This window comes from Physeter macrocephalus, chromosome 14, assembly GCF_002837175.3.
Source record: "Physeter macrocephalus isolate SW-GA chromosome 14, ASM283717v5, whole genome shotgun sequence".
In the NCBI taxonomy this organism is placed as follows: Eukaryota; Metazoa; Chordata; class Mammalia; order Artiodactyla; family Physeteridae; genus Physeter; species Physeter macrocephalus.
In genome coordinates this window covers 130,541,819-130,568,479 of record NC_041227.1, presented here as the reverse complement: position 1 = coordinate 130,568,479, position 26,661 = coordinate 130,541,819, and the positions used below count along the sequence as shown (strand labels likewise).

Here is a 26,661-nt window from a genome sequence, read left to right as displayed (position 1 = left end):
TTAAAAGAACGCAGAATTCTAGGCAGTATGTATCCAGGAGCAGTTTGAATAACCTGCCAGTTCTTCTTTGTTCTCACAATTTTTCAGATGAATTTGCTTTTGGAGGTGGTGGAGGTGGGTAGAAATAAGCAGAAATGTCTTTAAAAAATACTCCAGGTACACTGGGTCTCCTTCTTCTCTTTAATTTTGGATCGACATCTGTGGCAGGATTTGGAAGCTGTTTTTTTTTTTTTTAAGAGGGAAAGAACTTCAGTCCAAAGTGTTTTACTCTCTTTATCAGCAGAATTCTGAGGTCACCGCTACAGAAAATGGCGATTTGGGTCCTAACGCGGCAGACCATTTTGTCCAGAGATCGGAAGGTCAGTCTCATTGGCCCTGTGACCTTAGGGACGTTGTTTATCCTCTCTTCAAAGTGTCCGTCTTCTCATAAACGACCAAACAGACAGACAACCCAGAGGATGGTGAATGGGTTTCCTTACACTTGCTGTCCCTCTGATTTGAGGTGACAACAGTTACTGCGTGAATACTTCAACTGCGTGCCAACCCTTAGCACCACCTGTTGAATGTCTAATACCCGGGGCTTGTTGGGGAAGGAGGAGAAAGCAGGGTCACTCGTCGACGTTATAAAGCAAGGTTTGCGGTGTGAATCGCACAGGAGAGCAACTCTGGGCATTTATACGCTCTTGTTTCACCTGGAATATTTTCTCTTCATTTGCTTAGGATGTGCTTGGTAATCCGTCCTAGTGAAATAGCATGTCCTGCCATTGGCGTGATTTTCGTTTGCCCAGAACCCCAACTGCCCACTGCTTTCTCCCTTCTCCCGCCCCCTGATAGAAACACCAAGCCTCCAGGAGATGCTTCTCCCTCCCCTGTCACCTCCTCTTTCCCGGAAGGGCTACCTTCTGAGCGGGACTGCTTCTGACCCTGCCCTGCGCACTTTCAAGCCCAGTACCAGAGGTCTAATTCCTCAGGTGTCAGACCTATTCTCTGTATTTTCCTGCTCAGGCTGGGTCTCTCCCTCTCTGTTGGTGACGTAATCTGGTTTCTGCCACGACCTGGATCCCATCACACTTTCTTCTTTATCACACACTCTTCCCCTCATTCTTTGCCCTGACGCAAGTTTTGGATCTTTCACTGCTGCTTTCAGTGGTTTTCTGCCTACTTATATGAAAATCAGAGTGTGTAGTATTTCTCTTTTCCAGTTTTGCAAGAGTCATGGGCTATGGCAGATTTTACTTGCTCTGCTTGTTGATCTGCATGGTGTTTGGTGGATGTCTAGACATATTTGGATCGAAATGTCCACTGTTATCCTGGGGTATGGTTTTAATGATGAAAATAAAAGAAAACGGAGTCTCTCTTTTGCTACCGTTAAATTAGAACACTTCACCGTGTATGCCCTTTTTGCGAATCTTACTTACAAAGGATCTTTGTCTGAACTGTATTCAGATGTTTAAGTCCTACCACCTGGATGACCCATCTGAGATGGCTTGCCCAAACATTTACCAGAAAAACAAATCAGTCCTTAAGATGTGGGCATCCTCCTCTCTCTCAGTCCCCAAAACATCCTCAGTTGAATCACCTGTGGCTCTAAGAAGCATCTTGAACGCTGGGGTTCCAAGATCCTGTAACCAGTTACACCCTAAGACCCAGGCAGGAGGGCTCTTCTGGGCTTGTGCTTTAGAGGGCTGCACGTAGCACACACACGCGTACACTCTCACGCAATTTATTCAAGAACACACAGGCTTCTTTGTCATTAGGGATCCAGCACTTGGTGGTGGTGCCGTGTTAACGTCTGCTCTTGTGACCAGTATTCTTCAGCCCTCGAGAAAAACTCCTCCATACTCCTTTCAGTACATCCTCAAAACAGAAGAAACTGTATCCAGATGCCATGAAGGGTTCTGGATCGTACCTGTGCTGACGGCAGAGGTAGCACGCATTGGGACAGTAGAAGGGCTCAATTTAAAGGAAAGGCAAACTTATTTAACTCGTCAAATAATATGATAGAGAATTATATAGTATGGATGCGCTAGATTTTTGCATAACCGGATATAATTTCCCAAGCGTGCCAGGCACGCATTTTCTTACTCTCTTCACGATCTAATTTGCGATTCCAGAGGAGCTCAAGATTCGCAAGCTGAGGAATGTTTCACAGGCGCGAACGATCCATGTCACTCTCACACTTGTGCGTATGTAAATAACAGGCGTGATGTGTGATTTTGAGTCTTTACAGTGCCGACTGGACAGATCCCAAATACCAGAAGAGCAAATAATTTTATTTTTACAAAAATATATTTTAATTTTTAATTTTCTTTTTACATTTTAATAGAGAATTTCGCATCCCTAGAAGAAAAATAGCTTCTTTGAAATCAATTCTTTTTTTATATTTTACATTTAATTTTCTTTTTTAATGAAAATACACTCAAATTCATATATTTTGAATACAATTATATTTTCTGTTTTAATCCTTTCGTCCCTACTCTCAGGACATCATAAATTGTGGTGAAAATCATTATTACAATAATGTAATGAATGAATTTGCTGAAATGAGAGCAAGAAAAATAAATTCTATAGGATAACTGTAGAATAAGTTATACATTATGTATGCTTTTAATTTGGTACTTATCCAAATAGTGCCAGCTTATCAACAGAACACCCAGACATAATAAGAATTAATCTCAGTCCTCTTAGATATTTGGTCAGTTCTCAGTGTCATGATAATCATAACTTTATTCATTTCTTATCTTGTCATTATGAAGGTTTGTTTTTCAGAGTAGGGGGAGAGAATATTGAAATCGAGCTTCATCTGTACTCTTGTTCCAAGCTCTGCAAATATTTGGGGGTAGGTCTGCCTGTAACCTTTCTTGGTAACTCATTCTAGAGATTTTTTTCATTCTGGTAGCCAAACAGTTTTCCTTGTGTCAAACAAAAGTCTTTTCTACTGTATCTTAAGTCATTTTCTTTTTCTTATATTTAAGAATACACACACACACACACACACACACACACACACTTCTTATATACATATGGTGAGTATCACCAGATGTGCTTTATAAAATGTGTCTTACTAACAACCTTCCTCAAAAAGGCACATTTGAGAATTTTGTTGGTGTTCCCACATTTTTGTGATTTATTTCTCAGGTCTGTCGCCCTACCACCACATACAAAGGTATCTCTCTGGTTTTGAGAGGTAAATGTAGAGTCCTTGGTGTTATTATTAGAATATCATTGAAAACCTGTGTATCTGGGAAGGGCACTTTATGGATATATATGGGAAATACATTTTACAGGTAGATTGAGTACTCATTTCTCTGCAGTTGACCTAAATTCACATTTTTTTCGGCTTGTACACTTCTAAGCGACAGCGTGGAGAGCGTGTCAGCCGAGTTGGCCTGGCAGTTTCTGTGTCTGTCCCCTAAGGACTCTGTCATGCTTGCTGGCTCTAGGCTTAGCTGCTCACCTATAAAATAATACGGAGCTACTGATTCCAACCTACTGCCTACCTCATAGACACGCTGTAATGTTTTAATGAAAAGTGCTTTGAGCTTTTTTTGGGGGAAAAAAAAAAGATCCTCTCTATACACAGAGAATTGTTACCAAAATGTTCTTTTCATTCGTTCTTTGGATCCCCTTATGGAAGTCCCAGTCCGCCTAATGGATGGGGATTTACAGATAAGCCGTGTGTAAAAGCACATCCAAATGCACTCAAACGTTAAACAAACACAGATGTGCAAATGAGATTGTGAAACTGCCTGACAACGGTACAGCCTGTACCTGGGAGTTGATGGGAGGGCCTGATTTTTCATAACTCTAATTATTCTCACACTCTACCGTACATTTGAGGCTTAAATGGCCTGAGCTGGCCAGCATGGAAATGGCAATCCTTAAAATTCTGACTAGTCCTCCGAGGGCAAAGCAGAATTAGGAACAGATTGTCTAAAGCTAGGGCTACGCTGGCCTTTAGACTTTTTTAGAGATTTTAAGGTCTCATCTGGATTGCTGTAGATACCACGTAAGTAATGCTGAAGGACACACAGCTAGTGACTTGTGAGCCAAAGGTACTGAACTTTGCAATTTCCCGTAGATTTCAGGCCCTGCTGTAGAAACAGTTAAGCTTTCGGAGCATCTGAGAGCTCCCAAGGGTTTTGTTTAGACACGTGCAGACACTCCCTGTATGGCACCCTAACGTTGCAGACCAGAGGGCACGGATCGGAAGTCCTGACTTTTAGGCTTTTATGACTTCCTCCCTCCTTAAGTCCAGGAGTGATACAAACAAGAGGCGATTCTTACGATGACAGTAAAACATTGACCTTGATGACCCACACCGGTGGCCTCCTCTCCCCAGATGCGCGAAACTGTTGCCCTACTCTCTACTTGACGCTCGCTCACGCTGGCCATCTCCTGTTACCATTTGGCAGGAGGCTTCCGCCCTAAATATTCCTGTCTTGCACAATGGAAACAGTACCCATAAGGTCTCAATCAAACTGTCATGTGAATTATTTTACATCTCACGAGGGAGATAAAAATAAACTAGATCGGGATTGGAAAAACCATTTCACACCCTCAACCTCGAGCCGCCTTCATGTGTCCTCTCCCCAGCATGCTTTATCCACTTTCTAACCTATCGTTGCATCCTCTCCTTGACGGTGACTCAGGCCAGCCTCCTGTTGCCCAATTCTTGTTGCGACTTGGGAGGTTGCTGGGGTGGTTTGTTTTTAATATCTTGCCCAATCTTTCCATTTTTAGTTCCAGACTATTGCTTTTAACCACTTTCAACTATCCCATTCTTTACAGAATGACATAGTACTGTATACAATCTAGCTCAGATGCTTTTCTCACTCTCATTCCAGGGTGGCTGCATCATACCCTGTGGACTCCACAGAAATGGCAAGTGGGAGATTGTTATACAGTTTTCTCTTTATTCTCTGAGGGGTCCAGTTCAAGGGACCCACGGTGATTACTGCATAGATGTGGTGTACGTTGGTATTTGGGGAAGTGGGCGGCAAGAGAGCCGAGGTCATCCAGTCAGTAACTGATGGTGTTAGTAGCCTGCGTCCAAGTCTGACTGACTCCAGACCCCATTTTTGTCTGGTGTTCGCCTGTCTCCCCACTAGTCTGGTCTTTTTGTGTTTGACCCTGGAGAGGAGCTTCAATTGATTACACCAACTGCAGCGAAAACCGTAACACATTTAAATTCCAAAGCAGCTACCCACGTAGGACCTGGCCCAGGAAGCTTATCAGCAGAAATGAGGGGAACGAGGGATTCGTAAGACAGGGACAGGTACGCTGAGGAACTCCCACTCACTGTTCCTGAGGGATGTGCCCACAAGGAGAATCAGATCTGCTCCAGGAATCAGAAAAGGACCTGATGCCTCATTGCACTTCTGGGCTGATAAGACACAAAAACGTGGGGGGTTCCTAAGCACAGTCCTGTGCCGTGTTGCCAGGGTCAATTGCTCTTTGACCATCTGAACACAGTTTTGTTATGTTTTCATCAGAGTTCTTCCTATTGTCAGTTTCTGTTTTGCTTTAAGAGAAATAAGCCCCTGCACTGTTCGTACACCACATCTGCCTCTGTCCTGCTCCTGGGAAGGGGCACATCTGGGGAAGGCGTGGTAGCCGTGCGTCGTGGTACCTTTCCTTAGAAGCAGGGCAACCAAAGTATTACAGAAAGACACGGTCGTCACCGAAACCTTAGGGAGTTCATTAAAACGAATCAGCGTGCTGTATTCTGAGTTCCAAGGAGAAGGTTTTGATCATTTAGCTCAAACAGAGAAGGTTTGTTAATATAGTCAGAGAGCGTTTCCCGTGGAACCTTGTTGCTATTTACAGCTTTCATAGACGCCTGCCTAATTATTATGTATTCCCAGTCCAGTGGTTCTTTATCACATGTGCATTTTAGCTTTTGACTTGGTCGTGAGCACTTGCTTAGTTGGTGGAAACGCTTCTGTTTGTTGCAAACGTGGACGGGGAGTTCGCTCTTGTTCAAATTCTACTGCAGTTCTTTGTTTCATAACCTACTGCCTAGGTAGGTAATAATAGAAACAAACACAGAAAATGACTGTAATGTTTTCCTGGTGAAATTTCCCTGTTAGTTTCAGTCATGCAGAGTGACTAGTGTGAGGTAATGGCTATTACTTTCTTAGAATTATTTGTGTTCTGCAGTGTGTTTTGCTTTAATAAAGATCAGGATATCATTTTGAATATCTCGTTCTTCCCCATGAGCCTGGTTTTCATCTGGAAACTTCATGTGTTACATGCGTACTTAGCTCGGAGTAGGCTGTGGTACCATAACCGAGGCTAACAGCAACGACAAAAAGTTGAAAAAGTGAACAGGATCTCAAAAATGCTTTTATCACCACCTCCAGATTTCTTTCTTTTTTTTTTTGCTTAATTCATAATATTTCCTTTCTCAAATTTATTTGTCTTATTCATTGAGCACCTGTGTAAATCCTTAGGAAATGGCCAGGAACACAGAAACGCCCCCAAAGCCCTTCTTTGTTGCCTTAATTTTATTTTAATGTAATAGAACCAACATAGGTGTAGCCAGTGTTTCCGCGGTGGTCGTCAGGTGCTTGAATTAATTTTCTCTCGAATCGTTGAGCGTTGCGGGGCTTTAAACCAAGTACCTGGAGCTGCAGATCTTCTGTCTCTCTAAGTTGATGGACTGATTTCTTTGCACTACAGCAGATGACTTTTCTGATATTCCGATTTTATGTTATTGTTTTGTCTAAGAGACCTAGACTCAAGACTGGTAGGTAGGTTACGCAACTGAGAGAGAGAGAGAGACACAGAGAGAGAGAGAGAGAGAGAAAGGGAATGTGGTGAGTGAATCATTATAAAAAGTTAAATAGTTTACATGAGAGAGAGAGAGAGAAAGGGAATGTGGTGAGTGAATCATTATAAAAAGTTAAATTAAATAGTTTACATTACAAGCAACGGTAAGAGACACTCAAAACTTGTCACTGCCTTGGGGACTTCCCTGGCGGTCAGGTGGTTAAGACTCTGCGCTTCCACTGCAGGGGGCTGGGGTTCGATCCCTGGTCGGGGGACTAAGATCCTGCATGTCGCATGCGCCTCAGCCAAAAACAAACAAACAAACAAACAAACCGGTCACTCCCTAAGGGCAGTTTTACGACCTTGCCTCACTGTCTGTGCCCTCCGGGTTATCCATGTCTGTGGCATCCGTTGCATCCGGTGGTGGAGATCCTCGGTCCCGGTGTGCTGCTGTTCCCAGCGCTGCCTTCAGTGGGGTCACGCTGGTAGCTAGACATGGGCCGTCGTGGAGAATTTACCCCACGGGGATTGGGACACCCTTTAAAACATGGTCTGTACGTTCAGTGGAAGAGTGTTCAGCCTTTAAAAAGACGGAAATGCTGCCATATGTGACAACACGTATGAACCTAGAGGACGGTATGCTAAGTGAGCACATCCAGTCACAGAAGGAGCGATACGGGGCGCCTCCACTTCCGTGGAGTGTCTCGTGGAATCGGAGTGAAACAACGTGGCGAGAAGTTGGTGACGGGGAAGGGGGAGACGGGGAGCTGCCCTTGGACACGTGTAAAGCTTCACTTATACCAGATGGATAAATTCCAGTGATTTGCTGTACGATACTGTGCCTATAACAAGCGACGTGGTGTTGTGCACTTATTAATTTGTTAAGGGCATAGATCTCATGTCAGGTGTCCTTACAATAATAATAATAATAATACTAAAAGTAAAGCTCCCCAGGGGATTCTGGTGCTCAGTGGTGGTTCAGCACATTGGAGCCCCCTTCAGGAGTTACAATGAGGGAAGACTTTTTTTTTTAATTTAATTTTTTTTAAATTGAAGTATAATTGATTTATCAATACAGTGGTGCGCCCATCTCTGCTGTACAGCACAGAGACTCAGTTATAAACATAGAGACATTCTTTTTTTAATATTCTTTTCCATGATGCTTTATCACAGGATATTGAATATCGTTCCCTGTGCTGTACAGTAGGGCCTTGTTGTTTATCCATCCTGTATGTATATAATAGTTTACAAGTGCTAACCCCAAACTCCCAGCCAAGGGGGGAAGGTTTTCTACAAAGGGTGACAGCTGAGCGGAGACTTGGAAAGTACATGTGAGCAATCCAGGCAAAGAAGGACGTCAGCTCTTGGAATTCTGCATGGCTTCTGCCATGGTGCCTGCGGAAGCCTGGAGCCCTGTAGTTTCTCAGTCAACTCTTATAAAATAATAATGATGATAAAATCATACTACTGTTAAGTGTTTACTAGCACACCCCGAGGCGGGACCGTGTATGCCAAAAAGAGAAAAAAGAAATAACAAAACCCGCTTAGGGGTTAGTGTGCTTTGGCTGGGACAGAGAATTGGGTTGGGGCGTAGAGATGAATAAGGCTGGGGAGGTTCTCCACACATAGAGAGGGCTCTAGAAATGAGAAGATCCTCAGTCAGAACCTGACCCATCCACGTCTTGTCTCCTTGTCACAAATGAGAAATTGAGGCTCCATATGTGCTGGTGAATTTCCTGAGACCACGGCAGCAGCCAAACGGCAGCCGGGGCTTGTAGGACCAGCCCAGGTCTCCTTCACGCGGCCACACACCGAGTTATCGTCTCTCACATCCCTTTCCTGTGAAAGGCCTAAGAGCAATAATCAGCCTGATTACTACGTACTTGGTGCATGACAGGTACTGAGTGAATGTCTCCTGAATGACCCGCGGGGGATACCGTCAGAAGGGATGTGAAGAGATGCACGTTTGTTTAAACAAACTGCTGGCTGGGAAGCGTTTGCTCTTTGAAGCCTGTTTCCCTCCTCCTTTCAGTTGGATGGCCCTTGTGTTTTCGGTGGGCATTTAAAAAGCGGGCAGGGAGGCACAGTGGCATAGAAACTTCCCGACTGTGTTCCAGGAATGCCGGAGGAGCCTTGGAAGTGTCTCTGGGGGTGCGGAGTGTGTGGGGAAGAAGCAAAGGAGCTGGAATCTCCCCCCACCGCCCCCCGCTCACCCCTGTTTCAGAAGAACAGCTCCACTGCTTCATATTGGATTTCTGAGTAGCGTTTAGTGGGGGAAAAAGAAAAAGTGTTCTGTTAAAATAACAAAGGACTGGATTAGTGGGAACAGAAGTATCTCTGAAATCAAGCAGTCGTGCAGCCAGACGGTCAGTATGGCTTTGGGCAAGCTGATTCTCCTCTCCGCTTGAAGAGCGTATATAATAATACCTACACGCTGGGGCTTTCGTGAGGATTGAAAGAAATTGAGAGGTGAGGCTCCCAGCGCTCTGCCTGGTACATAGGAGATGTTATTTTTAATGGCAACTGTAGCTCTTCTGGGAAGATAGCAAAAGTGTTCAACATGTTAACTTTGTCTCCAAACAGTAGCTCCATGAACCTGATCATCCTTTTCAGTACTTTTTTTTTGCGGTACGCGGGCCTCTCACTGTCGTGGGCTCTCCCGTCGCGGAGCACAGGCTCCGGACGCGCAGGCTCAGCGGCCACGGCTCACGGGCCCAGCCGCTCCGCGGCACGTGGGATCCTCCCGGACCGGGGCGCGAACCCGGTTCCCCTGCATCGGCCGGCGGACTCTCCGCCCCTGCGCCACCAGGGAAGCCCCTCAGTACTATTTTTAACATCATAGCTTAGCCTAGCTTACCTTAAACATGCTCGGAACACTCACATCAGCCCACAATTGGGCAAAATCATCTACCCCAAAGCCTGTTTTATAATAAAGTGTTGAAAGGTGCCTGTAATTTTTTTTTTGCTTGCCTATTGGTATGTTGTATTTTATGTATGGTGTCTTACTTCCTTTTCAGTTGATAAAGAGAGTGTTTAGTAGTGCGTTAACTTCTGGACTGAGCTAATGGAAACTTTTGATCCTAAACAGAAAATAATAGCAACGATAATAATTTATCTTTTGGGTTTTAGTGGCTCTTCACCTCCTTCTCATGTAAGACTCAGAACAATCCAACTGGGCCAAAGGGCAGACACTGCATTCTCCATTTTCTAGATTAAGAAATTGAAGCCCAAGGAGTAAAACGACCCATTTTCTGAAGTTACTGTCAGTCTCTCTCTCATTTTTCCTCCCTCTGGGTTTCTTAGTTTCAAAGGTGGACTGACTTATCTTCTTATCTAGAGAGCCAGTCTCACTTGATTTCCCTGACTGATCCTGACCCAAGAAGTATTTAAATAAACGTCAGGTCCAATTCCACCACTCCAGCATAACCTACAAGGCTTCCTTACCCCATTTTACGTTTAGGATGACCTGGAATTTCCCTCAAGCTGTACTTCTCCCACTGCAGTCCCTCTGTTCCATCCATGGGGCTTCTACACCTGCTGCCACACAGGGCTGCCTCGATGTTAGTGCCTTCGGTTTCATCTTGCAAACCGCGTACAGACCACTTCCCTATAATGAGACTGAATGTGATGATAATTCTGGATTTAGTCGTTTTCCCGCCAAGCTGCTTTCCTTCTGTCCTCTTGCTTCTCTGTCCACCGCCTTCCTTCTCTCCCACCCATGGACACCTGCCGGGCTAGAGCCCCTTTCCTGGCTTTCCTGGGCTACTGCACAGCCACGCCTCTCAATAAGATGTCACGTGTGTTCACCATGCATTGATCTCGGTAGCAGGACCGAACCAGAACACACAATCGGGCTTCGCATGATACTTAACCCAGGAGCGTTATTGTTAATACAACCGGCAGCAACGAGGACCAACATGATTTATTCATTTATTAAAGCCAGAATTACGGGAAGACCATCCGTCGCAGGCAGTGTGTTGTGCACTAGGCAAATCATGAGAAATCATGTGTAAAAATGTAATAGTTGAAGGCAAATGCATTCCTCTGAGAAGGAGTCTAGGTGAAATTCACAAAAGTTATTTATAGACCTGGAGGCCAAATACTGAAGGGGAGGAGAATGAGGCATTTTAGAAAAATATTTTTCTAGGAAAGAGGAGAGAAAGGGCACAGAGAAGGTTACACGAGGTGGTGACATGCAAAAGGGGAGGAACAGAGGACGGGGCAGGGCTCTGAAGGACTTTGGAAGGGTGGGAACTTGGACTTTCCAAGGTGGGGAGGGATTGGTAGAGGGATGTAGTTAGAATTGAGGTTTGGAATCGACACTGGCAAAGCCTCCCCTCCTGGCAAGTTGGGGAAGATGGATGAAAGAGTAAGTGAGAGGAAAGCAAGGGAGATTGAGTCCTAGTCGCCGTCCAAACCCTCCCTGCTGGGGACAAGCAAACAGCAAGGCCGAAGGAGAGTCCATGGCTGGAGAGGCTCAGTGGGGGTGGACCCCTTTGCTTCCAGTTCCTGTGTGGAAATATAAACAACATGCAAATTCAAATAAAAAAATTCTTCCTGTGTCGCATTGAGAAACTCTCTGTTGCTTTTGTTGCCGTGACTCACTTGGGACTGTTCTTACAAAAATGCAACTTGTAGGGATGGGCAGACCTGTGGGGGAAAAACAAGAGCCTCTCTGGAATGTTGATCCATTCTTTTTGTAAAAAAACTCTCTATTCGTTCAGATTTGAAGGGGAAAATTTTGTCTCAGATGCCATAGCCTAGCCGGGGTGAGGTACCCAGGACATCTTGAAATAGCCCTTAAAGAAGCAACAGAGGATGCGTTGATGGCTTAGACCACTTTTCTTAACTCACGTCTTTAGTCCAAAGTTTGCAGAGGGCCAGCTGAACCTGGAAAACGCGCGGGTTGAGGGGTGGTCCCTGTCGGTGAGCGCGCCCACAGGGATCGTGGAGGGTTGGACAGCCAGGGTTCGTTTTAGTGAGAGGGTGGGAAAGAAGGAAACGAGGAAAAGGCAAGTGGCAACAGCTCAAGTCAAAATCAAAGAATCAAATCCTGTGCTTCAAATTAAATACGTCCATGGTACAGAGCGTCTGCTTGAGAGGCTTACATGGGTAAGTGTGGGGGGTCTTGCCTCAAAAGTAAGCTTTCTTTCACAAACCTAAAACCCACGTTGAAAATTTTAGATTAGACAGATGAGAAAAATGTAAATTCTCTGCTTCTCTGTAAGTTTTCAGATGCTGTTGAAGGATTGGTGACCTTTTCTTTCTTTCTTTCTTTCTTCCTTCCTTCCTGCCTCTCTTTCTTTCTTTTCCTTTCCTTTCCTTCCCTCCCTCCCTCCCTCTTTCTTCCTCTCTCTCTCTCTTTCTCCATTGTCTTGGCTTCGGAACATTTACTCCTGAAATATGTTATAATGAGTTGCATTAAAAGTAAAAAAAATTCAGTAAAGTATTTTGACATTCCTAAGGTGTCTATCTTCTGTCTCCTATTAGAAGAATCTGAGGTAATGGTGAGAATCTGAGGTGAGGTATTTCAAAAGAAAACAATTAATTCAGTGGTAGAATGTGCGTGTGTGTGTGTGTGTGTGTGTAGAGAGAGAGAGAGGGAGGATGGTGGGGTTCAGCAGAGTCCTGGCCGTTGTAGGAAATACATCAGTACATCGGGGGCTGTGTGTGAGGTCCCTGAACCAAGGGGGTGGGCACGAGGCAGATGGTATTTTGAAGAGCATCAAAGCAATACCATTTTATCTCTTCTTTTTTGACCTTCTGCTTATGACTTTTCTGGAAGCAGTCACTTAAAAAAAAGAAGACATTATTGGAGGAGATAATACACAGACTTTCCTAATTTTTTTTGGAAGCCAACGTGATTCAAATATACTTAGCCCTTCCTAAATGCTTTCTGTATCTTAATAAGTGAAATTAAGCAGTAAAGTTGCATTTGTCAGTGCTCTATACGAGGATGGCTGTGAACTGTTTCGCCAGATTTGCACAGCATATCTGTGATGCTCTAGCTTCAAGTGCAGTTATGTGGCCCACACATGATTAACTTTGGAGACCCCCTGGGAGCCACATCAAAGAGATAACTGAGTCATCCTCTTGAAGAGATGAAACCAGATAGACCAGAGGTCCTAATGACTGTTCAGAACAGACGTGAAATTTATACTGAGGACCATGGACAGAGAACATGGCGGGTCCACATCTGAGCCCCAAATCAAATGTCAAGAAGAAGGTCTGAAACGTTGCAATTTCTGTGCTGGCTGTTTCTCACACGGGCAGCTCTATAATCCAGGGTAACAGCAGAGAGGCACTTGTTTCACACTAGTTCAGGATTCTTGTAAGCCTTGTAGGGAAGGTTAGATAGTATCCAGATAGAACACGGGGAGAATTCTCGTGGCGTTCAGTGGATTAGAAGATTGTTAACTGCATATATGATTTTCCTCTTCTATTTATGGGTGAGTTATATGCCTGGAAGAAAGCAGATCTCTCTTATCATTGAATTTGTCTGTATTCGCAAGTTTTATTTTCCCGACTGGATTTCAGTATCCCGAGTGTGAGCAACGCCACGTAATACTGTTGTGTTCCTTCATAGCACCCGGTGTAAGGAGAGACACATACCCGTGAAATAAAATTTTTGGTTAATCGATTAAATTGAAAAGTTGGGTAACTGAATCAAAGACTCAGTTAATTCACAGTTCTGGGAGATTAGACTTGTAAATTTGCAAAAGTCTTTCCAGTTGTTTTGATCGTGCAGTGAAAGTGAATTGCGTATTTTTTTCAGCAGAGTTTGTTTTGCAATCTGAATTTTTTTGGACCTTGCTTTGAAAAAGGTTGAAATGAAAGGCATGGCAGTGAATCAGCAAGTTAAGAAGGTTAACAATTAGTCATAACTTTAATAGATGAGACAATTACTCCATCTCTACCTTTAAAAAATAACCATATGTTTGATTAGATTCTAATCATAAAGGTCAGAGGTAGGGTAAGTTTAGAAAATCAGAAACACAGACTGTGTTGGCAAAACTGCTTCATCTCATGTGTTAAGTTGGACAGATGAACTAAAACAGATCATGAGAGACTTTTGTTTCTTAAATGAGTTGCTGATTGCATGATTTTAATGGTCTTTAATGTTTCATGATTAGGTCTCAGAACTCAGGTTCATAAGTATCACTTCCATTTCTTTGTTCCTTAAAATGATCTGTGAAATTTGGTTTACTTGCTCTCCTGCTTTAACAAAGCACAGTACGGCAATTTAAAAAACTCTGTATCTCAGCTTTGACTTTGCTTCTGTGGAACATACGAATATTCTGCCTCCTGATGCAGATTTTAGAGCATGGTGAGTTATTCCTTTTGAAAGCACTAATCCAGACCAAAAATACTGACTTCAGATGATCGTGGCTGTTCTGGCTACCTCTTCCTGCATGACAGACTACTTTAGCACTTAGTGACATAAAACAGCAATCCTTTTATCCTTCTCATGGTCTTGCAGGTCAGGAATTCAGACAGGGCAGAGCTGGGGTTGCTGATCTACGTTCCACCATGACTGGGGCCTCCGGCGGCTTGAGTTGGCTGGGATGGTGAGGCTGGGGCATTGGTGTGAGTTGCTGGTTGGGTTCACTTCCTTAGTTTGTCTCTATAACACCTTTGCTGGGATGGAATGTACAAGGGGCCTTCTTCTTTCACCTGTCTGCAGTGTGGATTGGGATGGGTAGAACAGGGCCAGACAAGGATATATTTCCTTTCCCTCCCCTCCCCTCCCCTCTCCTCCTTTCTTTTCCCTTCTCTCTCTTTCTCTCCTCTTCCTTCCTTCCTTTCTTTCTTTGGCTGCACTGCACAGCTTGCAGGATCCTAGTTCCCTGACCAGGGGTTGAACTCGGGCCCTTGGCAGTGGAAGCGTGGAGTCCTAACCACTGGGCTGCCGGGGGATTCCCCTCTCTCCCTTTCTTCGTGTGACTTTTCCACATGCTCCCTTGCGTTTCCTCACAGTATGGTGGCTCGAGAGAGTCAGATGTCTTGCATAGCGCCTGGGTGCCCCCAGAAGGAACTTTCCAAAGGAGATAGTACCAAAAGGCCCAAGTGGGAACTGAGAGACTTCTTAGGACCTGGCTTCAGAAGTCCTGGGCTGTTCTTCTACCTTATTCTACTGGTCAGTCAAGTCACTAAAGCCAGACTAGATTTGAGGGGAAGGAAGGAATAGCCTTGATGGGGTTTGGTATGCGTAGACAGGAAGGGAACAATTCGTGACAGCCATCTTGGAGGTGATCTACCACATGCCTTTATTTTGTATTTCTCGTAACAGGACATTTGTTCCCACGCGGAGGCTTTTTTTTTTTTTTTTTTTTTTTTTTTTTAAAACGTTCTGTGTTCTAACTTCCAGTGGTTCTATGGGGGCTATCTATTCAAAGCACCAGAAATCATGAGATTGATATTTTATTGTCATTTCATTTTCTATTTTGATACCAAGATACTACCTCGAATTGCTTACCTCAGGTTCAAATCCACCAGTGTAAAGCCTATACCCTTGACGTTTTGGGAGTTTTAATCTTTGAACTTCTTCCATTATGCCTTTGTTCTCAGTGATCCCCTTCAGCAATTAGTACTGTTCCTGTTAGGGTATCTCAAAGGTTAGTACATCCAGTTGTTCTGTACTTATTAATTCCTTTAATTTTTCAAGTTCAGTGGTGGTCAGCTAAAGTAGGTAGTTGATACAATTATTTGATTCACTTGGATTTTAAACCTATCGAACAGACGTGACCAGATCTTATAATGCCGCATATAGCCCCAGTTCGATACTGAGGACGTGTGTGGTGTTTGTGATGATTTCTTTTGGCAGAGTTTGCATGAAAATATCACACTCAGTTGGCTCCAGGGAAAACTCTGAGTCAGTCAGAATTGGTCTCTGGTGCTTTTATATTTCCTTTTAAGGATTTTTCATTTTCCAAGACATCCTACTTTTAGGCTCTGCAGAGTCCCTAATAGCAGTACAGATCTCTGGAGGAGCTGCCTGCTCTCACTGTAACCATAGGGGTACATGGCCACTCGTTATCAGGTTGCTGATAACGAACGGTTTAAATTGGTCTCATCCTGGGGATTCTGAGAATATTGTCTCTTTCCCTTATGGGTGATAGAAAACTCAACTCAAATTAACTTAAACCAAAAGGGAGTATATGTACAGGGCTAGGACTAGCTTATTGCATCCCTCGAATGAGGCTCAAAAGATGTCAGTAAGACCCATTTCTCGCGCCCCGTTTCTCTAGATGTCTCCATTGTCGAGCCCTCGTGGTGGCCACGCTCTCCGCACGATACTCAGAGAACTATTGAAAGGAACATCTTTTTCTCCAGTAATTCACATGGAACCCCCAGCTGAGCTTCCATGGCTCTGGTGGGTCTGACGTGTGGCTCACATCTGCACTGGTGGCCTGGGATGCAGGGGGCACGGATTGCCTTAGCCTGGTTGCGTTTCACTTTGGGAGCTGAGGGCTGGTATCGGCTCCGCCAGAAGCACGAGGGCTCAGAGTAGGGGCGTGGACTGCCCGCAAAGCAGACACCCTGTGGGCCTCTCTCTGCCGCCAGAGGGGAGGAGGTGGTGGGCTGCAGCACCAGCTGCTATCCCAGAATAACTGCACTCGCGTCTTTTCTTCCTCCGTTACGGCCTTCCTCTTGGTAACACCAACCCTGCTCCTCCTGCATTCCCCCCGTTTTGGTGACTCGTCAAGAAAAAACAAAGCTACGGAGACGTGGCTCGTGTCCCCTCCACACCTTCACGCGTCACATTTTTGCCTGGGTCTGATGGAACGCTGTGTGCCTCAAGCTCAGAAAATACCCTTTCCCAAAATAGCCCCCTTTCCTCCTGTGCTGTCCGCCATTGCTCCTTCTCGGGGTGGCCAAAAGCTAGAAGCTCTCACACATGTTCATTGACACCTATAGACTCCTGAGATTATTCACATTATTATACACTAATTTTTATTTATAATCTTTGGCCCAAAAAGTAGGATTAGGGGAAGGAAACATGGGGAGGAAGAGAAGAGCAAAAATGATGCAAATTTAGGGAGTGGAAAGCCATCACTTGTGTGGGCTATGGATTACGTACCTCTCTTTCATGGGAATCATAGGTGATTCAAGTCCAAATTATTCAGATAATTGGATCAACTCCAAACTTCATTATTATTATTATTATTTTTTTTTTTTTTTTTTTTTTTTTTTTTTTTGCGGTACGCGGGCCTCTCACTGCTGTGGCGTCTCCCTTCGCGGAGCGCAGGCTCCGGACGCGCAGGCTCAGCGGCCGTGGCTCACGGGCCCAGCCGCTCCGCGGCACGTGGGATCCTCCCGGACCGGGGCACGAACCCGCGTCCCCTGCATCGGCAGGCGGACTCTCAACCACCGCGCCACCAGGGAAGCCCTCATTCATTATTTTTATAAATGACAGATAATGAGTTTTTTGGGAGGAGGCCTAAGGTAAATATGTTTTTGGAGAAAGAGGATGAGGCCATGGGCTGCCTGAGTGAGCTTCTTTAATTTGATGTCATATCAGCTCTCATATTTGGAATTTGTACTTTTAATTAGAAGGAAGACTATTAAGTCAGGATTTGCATATGAAATTCCATTTTTTAATGTGAAATCCATCTATCTGAGACAATCCTTAAGTTCACAGAAAGATAATATTATAATTGCTGATTATTTAGGGGGGATTATCACATTTTGGTTTGTTTTTTTTTTTTCTTGCTTGACTCCACATCTGGAAAACCAGTATTTCCCAGGACATATATTCTTGGACGAACTAGTAACCGTAGTTTTCTTGCATTCTTAATTGGGTAAAGTAGAAAAGAGACAGCTAGGAAAAATAAAAGCCCACAAACACTAGAAGTATTTTGCAACGAGGGTGTCAAGGCCAGCAGACTCTCTGCAGTGCGAGTTACGCGATCCGGAGTCTGTGGCACTGCTGGCAGCTGGGAGGGAAGGGCGGACCTGCTGCAGCCCGTGAGGCGTGTGCTTTCTCTGGCCTTCTGTCCTCGAGTCCCTGCAGTGTTGTCATTTTTGCTCTGTGGCTTGCTTTGCTCTCTGAACATTCGGTGTAAACTCGGGGTGAGGAGTTATACAGGTGTGTTTGGTAAAGAGTGAAGCGTGAAGCAGGATACTTTCATTTAGTGAAGATCTAGAATGTTCTAGGTACTCTGCAGGTGCAGTCCCTAAATCTTTTCCTGTATTCATCATAACAATCCTAAGAAATAGATAGAACTATTATGATCATTTCACAGTTGGAAATCCACAGCCAAGATGAATTAAAGACCTTGCCCAAGGCAAGTTAGTGGCAGAGCTGTGACTTGAAGTGTGGCCTCTATAACCCTAAAAGCCACGTCTTCTACCCTCGCCTTTCTGGTTGCGCGGTCAACGCTGTGCTTTTCAACCCCGCCGTCTTTCTCTTTTTGAGACAGCACGAGTGGCTTGCTTTGTGTGACTCAGGCTGACTTAGTGTCTTCCCTTTCCAGGATCCAAAGCATGTCTAGCTAGTTTCTTTCAGCAGCAAACACACCTCTTGTCCTATCTCTTCGTGGATTCTTCAGATTGAACTCTTTTCTCTTTTTCTCTTTTTATATTACAGGAGACCTAGTGATGCCTTCTTTGTCCTCTGCCCAAAATTTGATAGCCACCATGTGATTGTATACCAGTGACAAAGCCATACAGGCTCAATAGCTTCACCTTTATGGGGCAGATTATGTCTGTATCGGCTATCTGTACCTCTATCTCTATCTGTATCTCTATCTCTGTCTCTGTCTGTACCTCTATCTGTGTCTGTATCTCTATCAGTATCTGTACCTCTGTCTGTGTCTGTATCTGTATCTCTGTCAGTATCTGTATCTCTATATGTGTCTGTATCTCTGTCTCTATCTGTACCTCTGTCTGTGTCTGTATCTGTATCTCTGTCTTCCTACTTTGGTTGCCAGCACTACCATAGTCCCATAAGTAATGGAAGCTTGTTTATACTTGTTCTTTGTTTCTTTCATGAGAACCATCCCTACCCTCTCGCATCCCTACCCGGTGACCCACATAAGTTCTCTAAGCCTCTCTTCCCTCACGTAATTCAAGGACCATAATCGTATTCCTACAGATAAGCTCTGTCTCACAGAATTATTGAGAGGATTAAACATGACAGTCCATGTGAGGTGCATAGCAGAGTCTGGCATATGGTGGGAGTGGTAGCTGTGGTTGGTATTATCTCCACTGGGCTGATGTAGAGAGTTGCTGAGTTGCTGAGAGTTCCTGCCTGGTGCTCCTTTCACTGTCGAGTCCAGCCTCCTTTATCACTCAAGGTAGCTCACGCATTCCCAAGCTGCCAAAGCTCACTTTGCAATTCCTGCTGTCACCCTTAGGATGAGAAACCCTTCCTTCCTGGATGCACATCTTATTCAGTTTGTAAAATGTATCGAGAGTATGTGTGTGAGAAGCACAGTATACACCACAGTACCCAGCAGGCTGCCAGCAACATGGAAAATAAGGGTGAACTAACAGAGGAAGAATCTCCTAGGGCACAGTCACTCCCCGGACTCACAAGAGGTGAATGTGCTCCTGTAGCACCTTGTATCAACCATGACTCTTGCCTTTTTTCTCCCGTGATGTTCCACCTGCCTTTATGTCCCAGCAGATTTTCTGGTCGCCGTATTGTGACTGTAATGACCTGAACAAAACCCGCTGTTTATTAGAGCTTCCCTAAGGAAGTATATTCTGTGTGGTAGGAAGGGACACCTGAGTGAGGCTTTCAACTGGCAACCTCAGGTAACAACAGCTGCCCCAACTGTCTTCCAAAATACATGGCCCGGTTCCCTGCAGGATGTTTACTTCTTCCCGTGGAATAGGCCCGTTAAGGGCCAGAACTAATTTTCTTTTTTTGGAAAAATGGAAGAGAGAGAATACTTCATAGGGGAAAGAGAGGAGAAAATAGATACTCAGCTACAGGATGGAGCAGGCTTGGAGACGAACACCTATTTTGCAGCGATACAGGGAGCTTTTGCTAAGTTACGATGTATGGCCTGAACCTTCCTCTCCACTTTTCCTTTAAAATAGTCATTCGACTCTATATTACTTGGTAATGTGTGGTAGGAATGGATTCTTTATGGTGAATGTGAGGATGTTCAAAAAGCCCTGCGTCAGGGTAGGAGAGAGGTGGAAATCAGATTGTCCGTTGCGAGGGCCAGCTTGCGAGCGACACAAGTTTTCTGATGTCATGAAGTTTGTAATCCAGGTAACTTGATGGCGTCGTGCCCCAGGGTGAAAAGAGAAACACATATTTACGGCCAGGTCAATACGTTATGATCTCTCTTCTCTGAGATGTTCTAGAATATCCGATACGGACTGTGCTCACGTGTCAGATTGTGCTTTGAAAGCATCACCAACGTTCCAGGTAGTCATACGGTGAAAGTCAGGCCGAACGTCTGGGAGTCATACTCACCTCCTGCTGTTTGCTCAGACCCAACATCCAGATAGTCCGTAAATCCTGCTGGCTCTACTTTCAGAACTGATCCTGAGAATTCACCATTTCCGTCCTGGGTCCTGTATTTCCAGAGACCCTCCCAGTAGTAACGTGTGGGATTTTCTAGTTGTCTCCCATCAAATCTCCCGGTTTCTGCTCTTGTCCTCCTCCATTCTGTCTCCACTTGACTTAAAATATTTGGAATATTTAAATCAGATCACACGATTCTCTTGAAAACTTCCAGTGGTTTCCCAGCACCGAGGACCTATGTCGTCTGGCGTAGTCTGACCACACCTGATTCTCTGCCTCGTTTGTGGTCAGTTTCCGACTTGTGCTCTTGACTCCACCCACACCAGCCTGCCTTCTCTTTCTTACAGCTGTAAAGCTCATCCTACCGTGGGGGCTTTGCCCTTGCTGTTCCCTCTGTCTGGAGGGCCTCTCTCCTCAACCTTTGTGGAGAGAAGCCTAGTCCAGTGTCACCTCCTCAAAGAAGTGGTCTCTGGCCATTCTGTAGAAAATTGTCCCCTCTGGGCCCTGGTAACTGCTCTCCTCTCTTGCTTTACTTTTGCTTAAACTTTTAATTTTGAACTAATGTTCGATTTGGAGAAAGGTTGTGAAAACGATGCAAAGGGTTCCCTTCTGCGCCTTACCCTTCTTTCCTTAATGCTGACACATCACGTAGCCCCGGTACAGCAGTCGCGGACGGACGCGCGGGCGTTGTTGTATCACTTACTGAATTGCAGCTCTCACTCAGCCTTCACCAGCTTTCCACCGGCGTTCTTTCGTTGTTCGAGGACCCTGCTTTATTTTTGTCCTAGCGCCTGTCACCATCTGACATTACATTATTTGGTCATTTTTACTTGTCTGTTTGCCGTCTTCCCACCAGCACGTAAGCTCTGTAAGGGTATTGATGAATTTGTCTCTGGTTTACCACTGGGTCCCCAATGTTGAGGAAATTGCCTAGTAGGTATAGAAGGTGCAAAATATTTGTTGAACGAAGGAGTAGATACATGCTTCTGGAAGGCAGATCTGATATGGCCTGTGTATGGTTTTATTACTTCGTGCATCTTGATAAGAAACAAATGCCCGTGAAAGTGGAAAGGGAGTGATGTTAGAAAGGATAGTTCTGCTTTTGTTAGAAGCAGCGTACTTTTCACCATTTTTGTATGTTTTTACTGTCCATCAAATATTAGTACCTGTTGATGAAGGATGACGGTGTTCTAGTAAATTCTGGATTCCCAGATTCCACCAATCGATGGTGTTCACTGTGACACTGATTTACAATTTATAGCATTTGCTAAACAGTCCTGAAGAGATCGCCAGCACAGTGGAAGAAAAAATTGCTTCTGGGGATAAGTTGTCGTTTACCCGTCTTGAGCTCTTCCTGTGATCAGTGTACGCTTGGATGTCTGTATGTAGCAACACGAAACTATGATCCCTTAAAAACCTACTATCACTGAGCATTGTCAGAAGATTCTTCGGCTTAAATTGGGCATTTGCTTATTGTGGAGTGCAAAAAGTCATCTGAAATTTGATCATGACTTCTGGCAAATGGAATGGTTTCTTTTTCTTTCTTATTTTCTGTTAGTTAAGGAAAACAGAAAACTTTCTAGTATAAAGTTGAAAGATACCATTCAATGTGACTTACCTTCAGAAAGTCAGCTCTTGATGGTAAAAAAAAAAAAAAAAAATGCATTGGCTTTTGTACAGAAAGACACATGAGAACAAAACAAGAAACAAATGCCTTTCTATAAAGGAGACACACCAAAGTTACAGTGTTATAGTGGAGAAGTTTACTTTTCTTCACTAGAAAAACATGAATCACTTCACAAAATCTGCTATTTAAATCGTATCAAATTTAAGATTTCTTTCTTTGGGGTTAGAAGAAGAATTTTAGACATTTCCTTATGAGAAGAAGAATTATTCGTGTAACCGCTCTCAGTTTGTTGGCTCAGGCTTTGTTACAAAAAGAAGGTTACCCGAAGGTAAACCGTGAAGCCACTTGTACTAATTATTGTTGAAACACGTACTGATTCACAGTCAAAAGGGAGACTCAACAGTTTAAAGGAAACTGGTAAAAAAGGTTCCTACTAAGCATCTCTTAATTGGATACTTTTTGCTTTGCTTAAAGATTGTATCGTCCTTCTTGTAAATGATTGAACTTGTGATTTCTACCCCCTGGGACAAGCGTCTCAGGCTTTCCCACTTCCCCAGGCTCCTAGCAGGGCTCATCAGCACGGGTGGGTGTGAGGGGGCTGGTGGAGAAGGAATCCATACAAATGACTGTGTCCAGGGGATTGGAAAGTTGCCTTGGCAAACCCTACGTAAGACTTTTAGCTGGACTCTCCTTGTTGGGGGGGGGGGGTCCCGCAATATTTCCTCCACCGGGAGAAAACCCATTCTCGGTGCCCTGCTCTGTATTTGGTCCCAATTGTTGGACTTGACCTTGGCTTTGTTTCTAGTCCTACACCCAGCACCTACTCATGTCGATCTCCTCTTGAAAGCATCTTCCCAGAATCTGCCATCTTTTTCTTGCCTCCTTCATCCCCGCTCGCCCTGAGTCTGTGCTCCCCAAATTTGCCTGTGAGAAGAATTGCTCCTGGCACTTACTAAATTTATGAGTCGCTGAGTTCCACCCCAAGCCTATTGAATCGGAATTTTTAAAGGAAGGCTATCAGGAACGAGTGTTTTCAGAAGGACCCAAGGTGACTCTTATCAGGCAAGTGGGAGAATTAGAGAAAGCCACTGTCTTGTTTTCTTGCCTGGATCGCGGCAAGTCTTTGAGCCAGTTTCCAGCTCCATCTCCAGCCAGTTAGTTCTCTAAACAGCAGCCGAAGCGGGGCTGTTAGAACGGTAGGTCAGACCACTCCACTGCCTCATGGTTTCCTGTCTTCTGAGTTAGTCACATGCTGCTCAGGATAACGTCCAGAGCCAACTCCCAGTGTCTCTGATCGATTCTCTTTTCCCTCTCCTCCTTGTACGCTCTGGACACACAGCACTTCTTCCGCAAATCCCGTTTCAGGGCCTTTGCGTTGCCTCTTTCTGCTGCTTGGAATGTATCCTTGCAGACGCCTGCTTGGCTCGTCCCTTTATTTCCATGCAGATTGGTCTCAGCTCTCCCCTCTTCAGAGAGGCCACTCCAAATGAAACAGCCATGGCTCACCAGGGTTCTGTCCTGTGTCTAATTTATTTTTATTCATAGAACATAAGAACCTGACGTATTACTATTGTCGATATCAACGTCGTTGCTATTGATATTGTGTGTATTTCCCCTAATGGAAAGTAAGCTCTGTGAGGGCAGGAACTATCTTTTAAAATGTGTATCACCAGGATATAGTATGGCTCCTTGACTCTAGTTGGCTCTCACGATGTGTTTGCCCAGCTATTCAGTGAGTCAGAAGATCAACGAATGAATGAATGAATGAATGAATGAATGAATGAATGAATGAAGAGATTTGGAGCATGTTCAGGCTTTTCTCACTGGTTCATTAAGTAGAAGTGATACAGAGACACAGAAGAGAGGAGAGAAACACGGGGTGACAGAAAGCCACCATCGTTCTGGTTGAATTGCCTTTTATGATTGAACAGAACAGAGTTTGCGGGGAGACAGAAGACATAATATGTATGAGGACTTGCTCACTTTCCCAGAGAAGATTCCATGTTAGGAAAGTTCCAGCTGAAGTTCGGAATTTGGAAAACTTGAAGTTTAAAGTCCCCTTGATTCTGAGCGTCCTTCCTGAAGCGGGCTCATTGAACGAGGACGCTCAGAGGATGATGAAATGTCTGTTTAGTCTGCTCCATGCAGTTGCCTTGCTTTAATTAATCGGAAGGACACTATGGTGTTTTGTTCAGGCTGCTGTAACAAGTATCGCAGACTGTGCGGCTTAAACAACAGAAATTTATTTTCTCACAATTTTGGAGGCTAGAAGCCCAAAGATCAAGGTGTCAGCTGGGTGGGTTTCTTCTGAGGCCTCTCTCCTTGGCTTGTAGGCGACTGTCTTCTCCTTCTGTCTTTATGTGGTCTTTCCTCTATGTCACTATATGTAGACTCGTTCCCATGCATACATGTAAGAGACGTGTATAATAACGCCTGTAACATGTGAGAACTACCAGCACGTTTTCCCCAGTAAACAAGGCGCCAGTATAAAATCTCTTGAATATTTACAAAATCGAAGACTGACTTTTCTCTTTGCTTTTTCCATATCCTGTTCCTGTTTGTATTTGTATGTGCTATTATTATTTACTCCAGGTGAATTAGTTGAGATGCACCCATATGAATTTCTCTTAAATACGACTCAAAAATATTATCATGGCCACAGTGAATTATTGTAAAACATGGGATGTAACCACATAGTATTCTGAAATTTACTCTCTTTTATTTTTCATACTGGAAAACTAGTGATGCCCTTGGTGTGAAGCCTGGGTAGGTGTAGTGCAGTGGTTCTCCAAGTATGTTCCATGGAGCACCGGAGGGACAGCTGCAGTTCTTCTCAAGACACTTGCAGGGTATTTGTGAGGTCAAAACGGTTTTCATAGTGCTTAGATTATGTTTGGCTTTTTTAGTCTGTTGACGTTTTTCCTGGTGGGTGCGAAAGCAGCGGTGAGTCAAGGCTGTGGCACCAAGCTGATCCAGTAGTCACTGAAAACTAAATACTATCCATTTGCAGTTTAAAAAAAAAAAAAAAAGTAAAAAAATTTGCCAGCTTTACTGAAGAGTGTCCTCGATAACACAGTGGTAATTATTACGTTTATTAACTCTCCATTTTGACTCCTTTAAAAAAATGCTTTGACTAAATGGGAAAGCATCTCTGCTACATTTCAAAGTATGATGGTTGTCTAAAGTAACAGCACTTGAGTGAGTGATTGAGCTGTGAGCTAGATTAGTAGCTTTTTTAATGGATCACAATTTTTACTTGAAATAACAGCTGAGAGATAGACTTTGGATATTCAGATTTGTGTATTTGAGAGTTTGTTGTTTTTTTTTTAATGAACAGAGTGATCCTGTCACTTCAAGGGAAACAACTGACAGAATTCGATATTAATGATAAAATTTGAGTTTTCACATTTTGACCTTGACACTTTCTCAGTATTTAACAGCTTAGCTGATGGGATTGTTAATTACAATTAACAATGTAATTGTTGATATTGAATAATAAAATACGTCAATATTTGGAAGATCTGTGTAACTCAACAAACCAATATTTTCTAAATGGCCAGTGCGTGATGTTGCAAGGTCAGGAGTGACTAAATGATAACATTCAAAGTGCAGGACAGACCAATGAAGTTTAAAGTATCCATAACAGAGTGTGAAAGTTCTTTAATATTGCTTCAACTTCTACATAGCAACTAACCTTGAAGAAACTACTTCGTGTTGAGTTTTGGTGAAGTATCAAATATGAGTATTCACAATGGTTTAAAAAAGCTGTTAAAATACTCCTCCCTTTTCCAGCCACTTATTTATGTGTGGATGGATTGTCTTCATACGCTTCAGCCCAAACAGTATATCAGATTGAATGCAGAAGCAGATATGAGAATTTGGCTGTCTGTATTCTGCCAGATATTAAGAAAATTTGGAAAATTATAAGACAGTGTTACTCTTCTCACTAAATTATTTTGGGGGGAACATAGTTATAGTTCATAAAACTATGTTATTTATACTAACATATAATTGGTTTATCGTTGTTATTTGAAAGTGAGTACAAAAACATACTTTAAAATTCTCAGTATCAGCTTTCAATAAGATGAATACTGGTAAATGTAACTCACATAATTTGGGACCCTCAAGGATTTTTAAAGGCACTAAATGTCTTAAGACCAGCATGTTTAAGAACCCTTGATAATAATGTAATGTCTTGTCTGTGATGTAGGTCTGGGTGCTTTGGTTCTTTCATTGTCCTGATTCTTTGTCAGGCTGGCTCAGTACTGAGTTGGTCATTTTGGCGTCTCTTCCTCACCCACACCTCAGACTGGTATGAGTGTTAACGTCTATTTGCAGAGAGCTTTCAGCCTCTCTGTTAAAACCAAAACCAAAAACAACAGTCTGCTGGTTTCCTACCTCAACTATCTTATTTAATCAGTTATGCTATTTTACACTTTTTGTTTTTATATTGTGATCATCTCATTTATTCCACACATTCACTCTCGTTCAAACTACACATCAGACATAACGTTAAGTACTTAGGATATAAGGTAAGGAAGGCAGATGCTGTTACTCAGATCTTTACGTCTAATGGGGGAGATGGGTAATAAAGTAACAGTCAATGTACAGGATGAGTCATACTGTTAGAAAAAACGTGGGATGCTAGGAGCCCAGAGGAGGGGAATCCATAGCAGGTGACGAGAGAAAGCGTTCCAAAAGCAGTAATGCCAGAGGTGCGTCTTTTTTTTTTTTTTTTTTTTTTTTTTTTTTTTTTTTTTTTTTTGCGGTACGC

General features: G+C 43.7%; 1 protein-coding gene across 2 annotated transcripts in view; it reads left to right on the top strand.

The window, feature by feature from the left end:
- The first annotated feature begins 11,417 nt into the window (after nucleotides 1-11,417).
- The window catches only part of KCNJ16 (potassium inwardly rectifying channel subfamily J member 16), a 316,412-nt gene continuing 301,168 nt past the window's right edge, over nucleotides 11,418-26,661 (top strand). For both annotated transcript variants that reach the window (XR_008619399.1, XM_028499730.2), the window contains exon 1: nucleotides 11,418-11,886. The gene's annotated coding sequence lies outside the window, so the exon portion shown is untranslated. The remainder of the gene's footprint in view (nucleotides 11,887-26,661) is intronic.